Here is a 9,908-nt window from a genome sequence, read left to right as displayed (position 1 = left end):
GGTGGTGTTGCAAGCAGCGTGTCGAAGATCCTTCATTCCTATCCCAAAAGTGGGATTCATGACAATCAGTGCTTTTTAGGATGAGACCTGCAGGTGTGTTCCCACCTACAGGGTCTGAGCCTGGTGCAGCAGCATGGGAGCATCCCAAGCATGCTGCTGCAGGTTTCTGCTGAAAGGACCTGCAGCCCCTTTAGCTTTTGTCCTGTATGCAAAATAAATCTGCATTTGCAAATGTGGAAATGGGTGTTTCTGGGCTCTCCTACCCAGTCCATATTCATGAATGTGCTTTTCATGTTAGTGTCATGCTGCAGTCTCCCTGTTTCTTCTCAAGTCAATTCCTTCTTTCATATGGAAATTCTCCCCTCCCTCCAAATATATTTTCACGCATGCCAGGTTCCCGGGGCTGGAGCAGGGGTTTCTCAGTGGTCTCTGCCCTTAACTGGGAGAAGAAAACATCCTCTGGTGACCTGGGGAGTCTGAGGTGACTGTCTGAACACTGGGAACTCTCTGTGCTGATCCACATCAAAGTGCTTGGCTGCATTTTCCACTTTCTTTATGGCTCTGCACTGAGATAAAACCTATGAAAGACCCAACAGTAGATTCCCATGCCTGTCACAGGGCTAAAAGTGGTGATCCATCACATGCTGGCCATCCATCCATCCCTTCCTCCCTCGCACAGCACAGTGCTGGGGACATGGCTGCCAGGCGCTTTCCCAGCTGAACTTCAGAGGGAATGATGCTTATCAGTAGCACTGGTCACAGCTGGTCCTTGTGTCATCTTCTTGCAAAAGCTGGGAAGGTCACAAGATGTCCTTTATGGGGTCATTTTAGACTGGGACCATACTGGCCACAGGAGGAGCAGCAGTGCTGTGCACTAGATGGGATGATAAGGTGGAAAAGTGGCTTGGGCTGGGAAGGATGCTGAAAAGGATGTGCAGGTGTTGAACCTCTCGGCTGGATGTGATCCTTCTTGTGTTAAAATAAAACATTCATTTGCTTTGATTTTGCAATGCCTATGTGCTGCAGGTGGTGTGTTTCCCGGCACAGTTAAACAGAAAACTGAAGATTCATGATGTAGGAATAAAATCATTTAGGTTGGAAAAGACCTCTAGGACATCAAGTCCAGTGATCAACAAGGCACAGTAAATATTCCTAAAAATGAAGAGGTAGTTTGAAAGTAAGTCCTGCTCCAAGGCAAGCAGCTCTGAGAAGGGGCATGGTGTTCCTGCCCTGTGGGAGTATGTTTGGAAATGCTACACCGGTGGCACTTCCTGAGTTAACAGAGTCTGGGGAGGGAAATGGCTGCAGGTGCAGGATGGAAGCTCAGCTGGTGAGCATTCCACATCCAGGGTCCTCTCCAGGGCAAATGCATGGCTCAAACTGAAAAGCTGAGTTTGTTCCCACACTGACAATAAACATGTAGGAACACAAAACCTGGGAGGGAGTCGAGCAGCAAGGCTTTTCTCATGATACCTCGGAGGAAAGAGGCACAGATACCTGCAATAACTTGCAGTATTAAGCTTAAGGGCAGCTTCAGCATCTTGGAAGCAAGTGAAGTAATTTGTGGTATCCCGTTACTGCAAATACAGTTCTTTGCAACCAGAAGGAACAAGTCATTAGTGACACTAAGAAACCACTAGAGAAAAATCTGCATGCATTGATCTGCTGTTGTGGATAAAAGATATTCTGCTGTCTCTTTGCAGGAGGACAAGTTTGTGACAGACTCCTATTTAGTGTGTATTAAAGATCCCACTGAAACCTCCAGATTTATTTATGAAAACATTCCTGGGGCACCAGCTACACTCTGTGCAATTTCATTCAGGCTTTTCAGGGGTAGAGCTTGAATTAAGTGTGTAACTGCCCACGAAAAAGCATTCATTTCATTACTCTCCTGATGAGAGGGAGCAGAAGGCACGGCTGGGATTTGGAGGGCTGCATATCAAAACTACCACTGTCTAGACAGAAAATAAATATGGTGGGAGAGACATGGCAGCCTGAGCCCTTGCAGTGAAGATGTGGTTGGGGGAGGATGGCAGGGACAGTAGGACAGACTTGGGGGAGCAATGCAGCTGAGGAAGCAAGGGCTTGGTGGCCCTTGAATGCTGCTGTGCTGTGGCAGAGGGTGACTGTGCAGAGATGGCTTTGAGCTGGGGACTTCCCTCTGGCCCGGCTGTGACACTGAAGGCTTAGAGCAGTTTAAACATTTACCTGCCTTAAGCTTTTAAGACCTCTTTGATGGCCTCAAGTACTCATCTGCATGAAGAGCTTAGGGTGTCCTAAGCAGCCTTATGTCCTTTGGGAGGCTCAAGGCTTGGAGCTGCAGCTCAGCGCTGTGGAGCGTTTAATGGGATTTGTGCTTGGTGGCACGGCTCTGCTGCCCCCCTGCCAGACTGAATGGGGAGGCTGGAGCAAGCCAGAGCCACCCTGTGATGGCTGACGAGCGAGGTGGTGGATGGTGCTGCCCATCAGCTTGTCTTTGGGGTACATGAAGGTCCCCAGGAAGACCAGGGTACCAGCAGGAGCAAGGGCCAAGGATGCTCCTGAAGGTTTGCATTGGCCTGATGCAGCCCCCAGCATCACTGACTCTGTCTGCTATCAACAGCTCTGGCCGTGCCCCTGCTAATGCAGCATCCCTGCTGCCAGGGAAATAGTTCAGTAGGCAGTAGGAAACAGGCAGAGCCAGGGCTGAGCTCACTGCTCCAGCAGCCTCTTGAGCAGCAGCGAGGTCGGTGTGCATCGATCGCCCAGGCAGGAGTGCCTGAAAGCGAGCAGGTCTCTGCCTCAAGTTTCACAGAAACTACAGCATTTCACGGCAAGCAATTAACAAATTCTCCCGGCCACCCTGCAGCACCAGCTGCAGTCTCCCAGTCAGGCTGATGGTTCCCAGCAGCCCTGGCACACGTGGCATGGAGAAACCTGCCATCCCTCCTGCTCTTTGCTCATTAGAAGTGTGAAGCTGACTGGTGGACAGCACACGCTGTGCTCAGTGCTTCCAGTGCAGCCACCAGCAGCACCAGGGATGGGTAAATGAGCAGCAGAGCTGTCGGCACAACCCAACATTTACAGCTCTGGCTGCTTTTGGGAAGAGCAGCCAACCCTCTCCTTCCAGGCAGGGGTTGCAGTGCAGGACAGCCATTCCCTGGGTGCATCCACAGGGACCAAGCCTGGCCACTGCAAGCCCGCAGAGCATGGCTTTACTGCCACAGCAGGACTGTCCTCTCCTTGTGGGACCAAGTGACTGTCTCTGGCACTGCTCTTTGTCTCCTCCAGTAAGCCCCATCCCTGCTTTCATCTGTTCAGGCAGAAATAGGGCTGCTGTTGTGCTGGTTTCCTAAGGAAACTGGGGGTTGTGAAACCATGGGTGCCTGCCTGGTCATCTTCTCCCCAGGGATGGCTGCTGGCATGCCTGGCATGCCTCATTTTGGGGCTCCAGAAGCAGCAGGAGTGGGCACTGTGGGGGTCTCTGTACCTGGCAGGGCTACAGCAGGTGCCTGGCACTCACCCAGCATGCACATACTGCCCGGGGCACCAGCAGCCCCCCACCCAGCAGGTTTGGGGGGCAGGAAGCAGCTGAGGACAATCTGCTGGGGGTTTTGGTTTCACTGCAGCAGTGAAGGGTCTGTGGGGAAGAGGTGTAGTTGTTGTGGAGGCATAAGGTGTTTGTCATGTTCATGGGAGGTGCTTTGAGGCAGAACAAGCCAAATGGTCCTTGGCTCAGCATGGAGGCAGCCTGGTGGATAGCTGATGCCCTGCTTCACGGGGCTGTGGTAGCCCAGGGACCCTGGGGATGTTGACAGTAAAATAAGCAAGTCAGGGTGCAGCCTGCTCATCCCAGAGGCAGCACTCAAGCTGCCTGCAGAGCTGGCATTGTTTGCAGGGAGCTTCACACAGCAGGTAACAGGCACAGCAGAGAACATCACAGCCCACTCACGGGTGATTTATGCCTGGGAAGAGGCAAAGCTCTGCTCTCAGGGTATGTTATCCACCCGTGGCTTTTTATTTCACTGCAAGGGGTATGTTTTGCCCACAGATACTCCTGCTCAGCCACACGTGAACTGGGTAATTCCTGCTCTGCATGCAGTCAGCACCTTTCTGGGAAGATTTTAACTCAAAACTTTAGTTTAACTGCTGATTAATAGACTTAACCCTCACATGGGCCATAGAAGGTTTCTTTCTGGGGCTTTCAGAAGTGCAGTAACATGAGAATGCAGGCAGGACAAGGAAAAACAGGATAATCACCTCCTCTTATCCCATGACTCCCTGCTCCACCTGCGACAGGGCGGGTGCCACCGAGAGGGGAGCAGGTCTGAGCTTTCCCTTCCCCATCTGCAACACTCATGGCATGAGGAGACCCATGACACTGTGAATTGTCCAGGCCTTCCTCCCTCTCCCTGCTGTGGCTGGCACAGATTGCCTTCCCAGCTTGACACTGATGTCCCTGGGGACCTGAAGCCTCTGTTACTGCTAGACCAACCTGTGCCTGCTGAGTGCACCCCATGCCCTGAACTCCCCATTCATCCTGCCTTCACTGCTGCCTTGCTCCCAGGGCTGCCTGACCATCTTCCAGACCACACTGATCAGCAGAGATTGCCTTAGCTCTAATGGTATATCTCTGCTGATCAGCCCTAACTAAATACCCCAGGAGAAAAAGCATCCCTGTAATGAGAAGTAAACACCTGCATGGAGTGTTCTTGCCACCCTGCATGAAATGGAGTCATGGCTAAAGGTGGCTCTTGAGCAACAGTGAGTCTTTAGCTGTGCTGGAGCAGGCTGGCTTGAAATCCCACTCCAGAGGGTGAAAATTACAGGGTTATTAATAGATGTGGCCCCATCTTTAGTCCTCAGCTGAATTGTACTAGCATTTCTTTTTTAGCACAAAGGCTAAATCTAATTTTATATTGTCTGAGTATCTCAGACAAAACTAGGAGGGCCCCAAAACAGCCCTGGACAACAGCAGTTCTCAGCTGTTCTCAGCACTCTGTGGGTGTCCCCCTGCTGACGCTAGTGCTGCATCGTGGCAGAGACTGGCAGTGGGGGCTGAGGGGCTGCAGCGGTGATGGGCTGGGGTCCTGTGGAAGCAGCTTGTCCCTCCTTGCTGTTGGGAGAAGTCACTGCCAGGGCTTGAGGTCTGCAGGGTCAGTGCTGACGCTGCTCTTGCTTTAAAGCAAGGATAATCTAGTTAAACGCACAGGGTCCTGTGTCCCTTGACCAAGCCAGCATCCTGGCTGCTGTCCTCCCTGCATCAGGGCATCCTTTTGGACAGAAACCCAGCCTGGCTGCCCTTGTGCCAGGGAGTGCCTCCTCTTCCTCCCCTCCCTCTGTAGGTCTGGCATTACTCTGCCTCAGCTCACAGCTTTTCTAGCAACAGCACACGACACCTGGTACAAGCACTGGGGCTCTGCTGCCTTGCCAGCACTGCCACAAATCCCAAAGGCACAACCTTGTTAGAGCTGCAGGTATGAAGCCAGTCTTGCCTGCCCAGACTACCTGCCTGTTTGGCAGGATAAGACCACTCCTGGCAAAAGCACAGAGGAGAAATCACATCCCTGTGCTGGAAGTCAAAAACATTAATTAAACCTGTGGTATCATTGATTTCTATCTCAGGGGAGAGGCAGAGGGTGAGAAAAAGCTGGGGGGAAGGAAAGTCAGGGGAGGACTTGCTAGGAGCATTCGTAACCTTTAAAAATAGGCTGATTATTTTTGCAATGTCGGCATCTTCCTATGGGGAGGCACTTGGAGTAGATCAAGCTCGTGCCAGGGGTTTGCAGGGAGTGCACCCCTTTAAGGCAGGGGGAACACGTGTCCCGATGTCCCAAGACCCTTTTCAGCTAAATATTTGGTGCTGCCTAGGTAGGAGCTTTTTCTATGCGGGCACCCTAGCAGGGACAATCGGATCCTGGGGAAAATCAGCCCTTTTTGTCTGGGGATGTGCACAGGGCACCCCCTGAGAGCTGGGCCAGGAGCACTATCACCAGGTACCGAGCTCTCTGCTCCCCATATAAAAGATAGTGCAAACCCGTTTAGGCTGCTGGTGTTATCAAGCAAATCTGCAATTACTCTAGAAATAGTCATCCAACTAAACTCCCTCATTATGAGCCATTTGCACCTAGTGACTCTATCTAAGCACAATTGCTTCAGCTGGATTAAACCGTGCCAGAGGCTTTCCTCTTGAACTGCAAATATCCAGCCCTCTACAGCACGCAAGGTCTGCGGCTGGGGGGGCCCCAGCAGCCTCTCCATGGGTCCATCTCTCTGCTCACGAAGAGAGTGGGCAAAGGTCCTCTTTCCTCAGTGTGCCATGAGTGCCTGGCCTGGGGCCATGGGCACAGCCCTGCCTCCCTGCCCAGGACAGCATCCTGCTTTCCCAGCCGGAACCAGCAACCTGCTCTACTGGCCAACCTGCCTTCCCAACACTGCCAGCTGCCACCCCTGGCCCTACAGGGTGTCCCTGTGGCTGCAGTGCCTTTGGGGAGAGGATGTTGTCCTCATGCCCCATACACTCTTGGGGGTGCCCAGAGGGGAGCTGGGCACTCCCACACTGGAGAATGGTGGCCATGGTGCCCATCTCTTCCCCTGGGGACAGGTAGTGATCTGCTGTTTGTGGTTACTGCTTGGCATGCACTATGACCTCCCATGCCAGCTCTTTCACTGGCACTGCTTCACCTGTTGTCCTTCCTGCTGCCCACTGTGCTGCCCTGCTGCATGCACAGGCAGGGTACCAACAGCCCTCAGCCCCTTGCCATCCTGGCCACCAGTGAGCTGCTCAGATGGCTTTGCTTTTTTAGTGGCAATAGAGACACAGGAGTGGGATGAGAAGACAGGACCTAGCATGGGGCTGTGGGCAGGATTAAGTGTTGGGCAATGGGCCGGGTGGCTGCTGGGTGCAGGGTTGAACAGAGCCTGGCAGTGCCAGCAGCTGCCGAGCTGGCCAGACAGCACACTGGTGTCTGCTGTGAGAAGTGTTGCAACTAATGGGAATCTGTTCTGGTGGCACTGGCAGATCAGGCAATGGCCAGGAGCTGTGGGAAGGAAGGTTATCTACCAGAGCCAGCATGGAGAGGAGCCCCATTTTGCTCCAGCCCTTTGTCCGCACGAGCACAGCAGAAGCACGGTGGCACTTGTAGGTGGCATTTGTAGGCTCCTGCCGGCTGATCCTTTCATCCCAGCTTGTCTGACATGAAACAGTGCAAACAAACCTCCCTGCTTGCTTTGATTGCTTCCCAGGGATTCATCCATTTGCATTATAATGAAGAGATATTTTGCTGTATAAATAAACCTGAAAGTTGACATAGAAAGGACTTATCAACTCTAAAGGTATTTGCATGCTCCCCAGATGGAGGGAGAGAGCCACACAGGGATTTAGTAGGGACAGACTTCAAGTGCTGGTGAGTACAGTGAAGATTTACAGCAAGATGAGAACATGTTGCTCTGGCACTTCATAAGAAAAGTTGTGCCTCAGGCTGTCATGAAGCACTGAGGTGGGGGTACTGCTGGAGTGAATGTCTGGTGTCTCAGCCTTTATCACCTGAGCCCTTTGCTTTCTGCCGCCCCTAAGGAGAGCAGAGGAGTCAGATGGGGTGTCAGGTCGCAGGGACTGGGGAAGACCACTGCCCCTGCCTTGCAGATGTGTGTGTTCATCCCTCCTGAGTCCCTAGTGCAGGTCAGGTTGGTGCTCAGTAGATCTGACAGTCACACCGACCTGCTTTGCACCCTTTCCTGGACCCTGTCTGACTCCTACCCAAGCCCACTGACAGTCAGGGGGTCCTGATCAGGTTAAGACATAGTGGTACATCAAAACCCACAAATACCTGAGTGGTTGGCACTTGCCTGTGCTGAGCCACGTCTACAAGCGATTTCTGAGTGCCAGCAGAGTGCCGGGCATGATCTCTACTGGGCAGTTGGTGACACAGCTCTGGCTGGTGTCTGTGAAAGCCTCTTCCCTGACCCACTTACCCTGCAGCCACACCTCTGGATGGAGACCAGCTCCTGCTGGTGTCAGCAGACCTGTGTTTAATCCATAAAAAAGCAAAATCCTGGTTTTGCTAAAACACTTGACAGGAGCATGGTATCGGAAAGCAATTTGTGAGCCGATCAGCAAAGCACAGCAGCTCACCAGCTGCAAAATCTGACAGTGCACAGGGCAAGGACAGGAGTAAGGCTGCCCCGGCACAGCTGCAAGTCCAGCCGGCCTGGCTCCTGCTGATGCCATGCTGGCTGCTGGGAAGCTCTTCCCCTTCTTAATCTCACAGTTTTGCAGACCAGGATTAGGGGGAAATGTATCCCTGTGTGGAGCAGGACACAGTGGGGAGTGTCTCCTGCACTGGGCAGTGGTGAGGCTGCTCCTAGCTGGCTTTGGGCTCTTTGGCTTGGGAGGAGGCAGGGGAAGTGGATAGCATCCAGAAGAGAGCTGGCATGCTGGTTAGGGCTAGAGGAGAGGTGCAGCACCCAGTCTGCTCCAGGAAAGGGCAGGCTGGGGGAACACAGCAGAGAATTGTGCCAGCTGCTGGCAGCAGCCCCAGACTGGAGCTTGGGGAGGTACAGCTGGGCATTAGAACAGTGGCTAAGGCACCCCTCCTCTCCACCAGGGACCACTGCCACCTGGCCCCATGTTGGGCTGTGCCCAGCTGACCCACATAGCCCTGCTGTCTCTGGCAGAGGCAGCCTGTGCTGGCTGGTACCATTACACAACCCTGCTGCAGCCCGCTGCCTGCACACAACAATAGGCACTATTTTTATTCCCTTTCTGGTTGTCACAGGCAGTACAAGAGTCCTTGGGGTGGAGGCTTTTCTCCCACACACTGTTATGTAGGACATTTCAGTCACTTGTCCTTGTGACCTGCTTGTGCCTGTCCCTGCCATCCCAGCACTCCCCTGCCAGGACCAGCAGGAACAGGATGTGGGGTCACTGTCCTGCAGGGAGCAAAGCCCCAGGCTTGGGCACTGGCCAGAGCCTGCCCTGCCTGCAGACACCAGTCAGAGGGGGCACATATTCCTGGGGAGATGGTGGTTTTGCCTCTACCCCACCCCTGCCATGGCATCACTCCCCAAAACAGCAGTAAAGAGGAGAGTACCAGCATGCTGTGCCTGCCTGGCCATGGGCACCTCTGGTCCAGACCTGCAGGCAGACTTCCCACCTCGACCTCAACCTTGGGGCAGCCTAGCAGTGGGACTGCCCCCCGTGTCCAGCTCTGTCCCGCTGTGAGGCCCTGCCCTGCTGTCCCAGGGGGTAAAGCCCCGGGCCCCCACAACACCCTTACACTGCCTGGTGTTCCCAGGAAACTGCTGTCAGAGGTGGGTCTGGCCACTGGTGACAGCAAGTTACTCCGAGCAGAAAATCCTCATGTGTGATGGGCATGATGTGGATGGAGCAATTTTCTGCACAATTACTCCAGTTTATTCAGTGTGATAAACCAATATTAAAGTAGGATGAGATGAGGCTTGGGTGCAATGCATCTTCCTTCTATTTCTTGCCATATTACACAGCCTGGGAATTTCCTAATGGAGCTGGAAGAAGTGGGGACCTGCAGCACAGGGATTAGATCAGACTAGAAATAAAATTCCTGCACTTCCTCCATTAGTTACAGGTACTGTGGCTTCAGAATTCCTAGGCTTAAAATGATTTCTCTGCATGCTTCATGCAAGTACCAGGTGAGGAAAAGTAAAAAGTGCTGCCACACAAAAAATCTTTGCCAAGGAGGAGGATGGGCAAAATGAACCTCTCCTGGCAGCTGGCAGTGATGCCACGTGACAAGTGGGAGAAGGTGCCAGGGGATGAAGGTACAGCATGAGCAGGGATGGCAGTCCATGTTCAGAGAGAGCAGGCAGTGCAGCCCCTGTTAGAGTCAAAGTGGTGCCCTCCTGTCTCAAAGCCTCCTCCCAGGGATGCAGATCTCCCTAAAGGAAGAGCG

The sequence above is a fragment of the Corvus brachyrhynchos genome, unplaced genomic scaffold, assembly GCF_000691975.1.
Source record: "Corvus brachyrhynchos isolate BGI_N302 unplaced genomic scaffold, ASM69197v1 scaffold221, whole genome shotgun sequence".
Classification (NCBI taxonomy): domain Eukaryota; kingdom Metazoa; phylum Chordata; class Aves; order Passeriformes; family Corvidae; genus Corvus; species Corvus brachyrhynchos.
Note: the sequence above shows the minus strand (reverse complement) of the source record.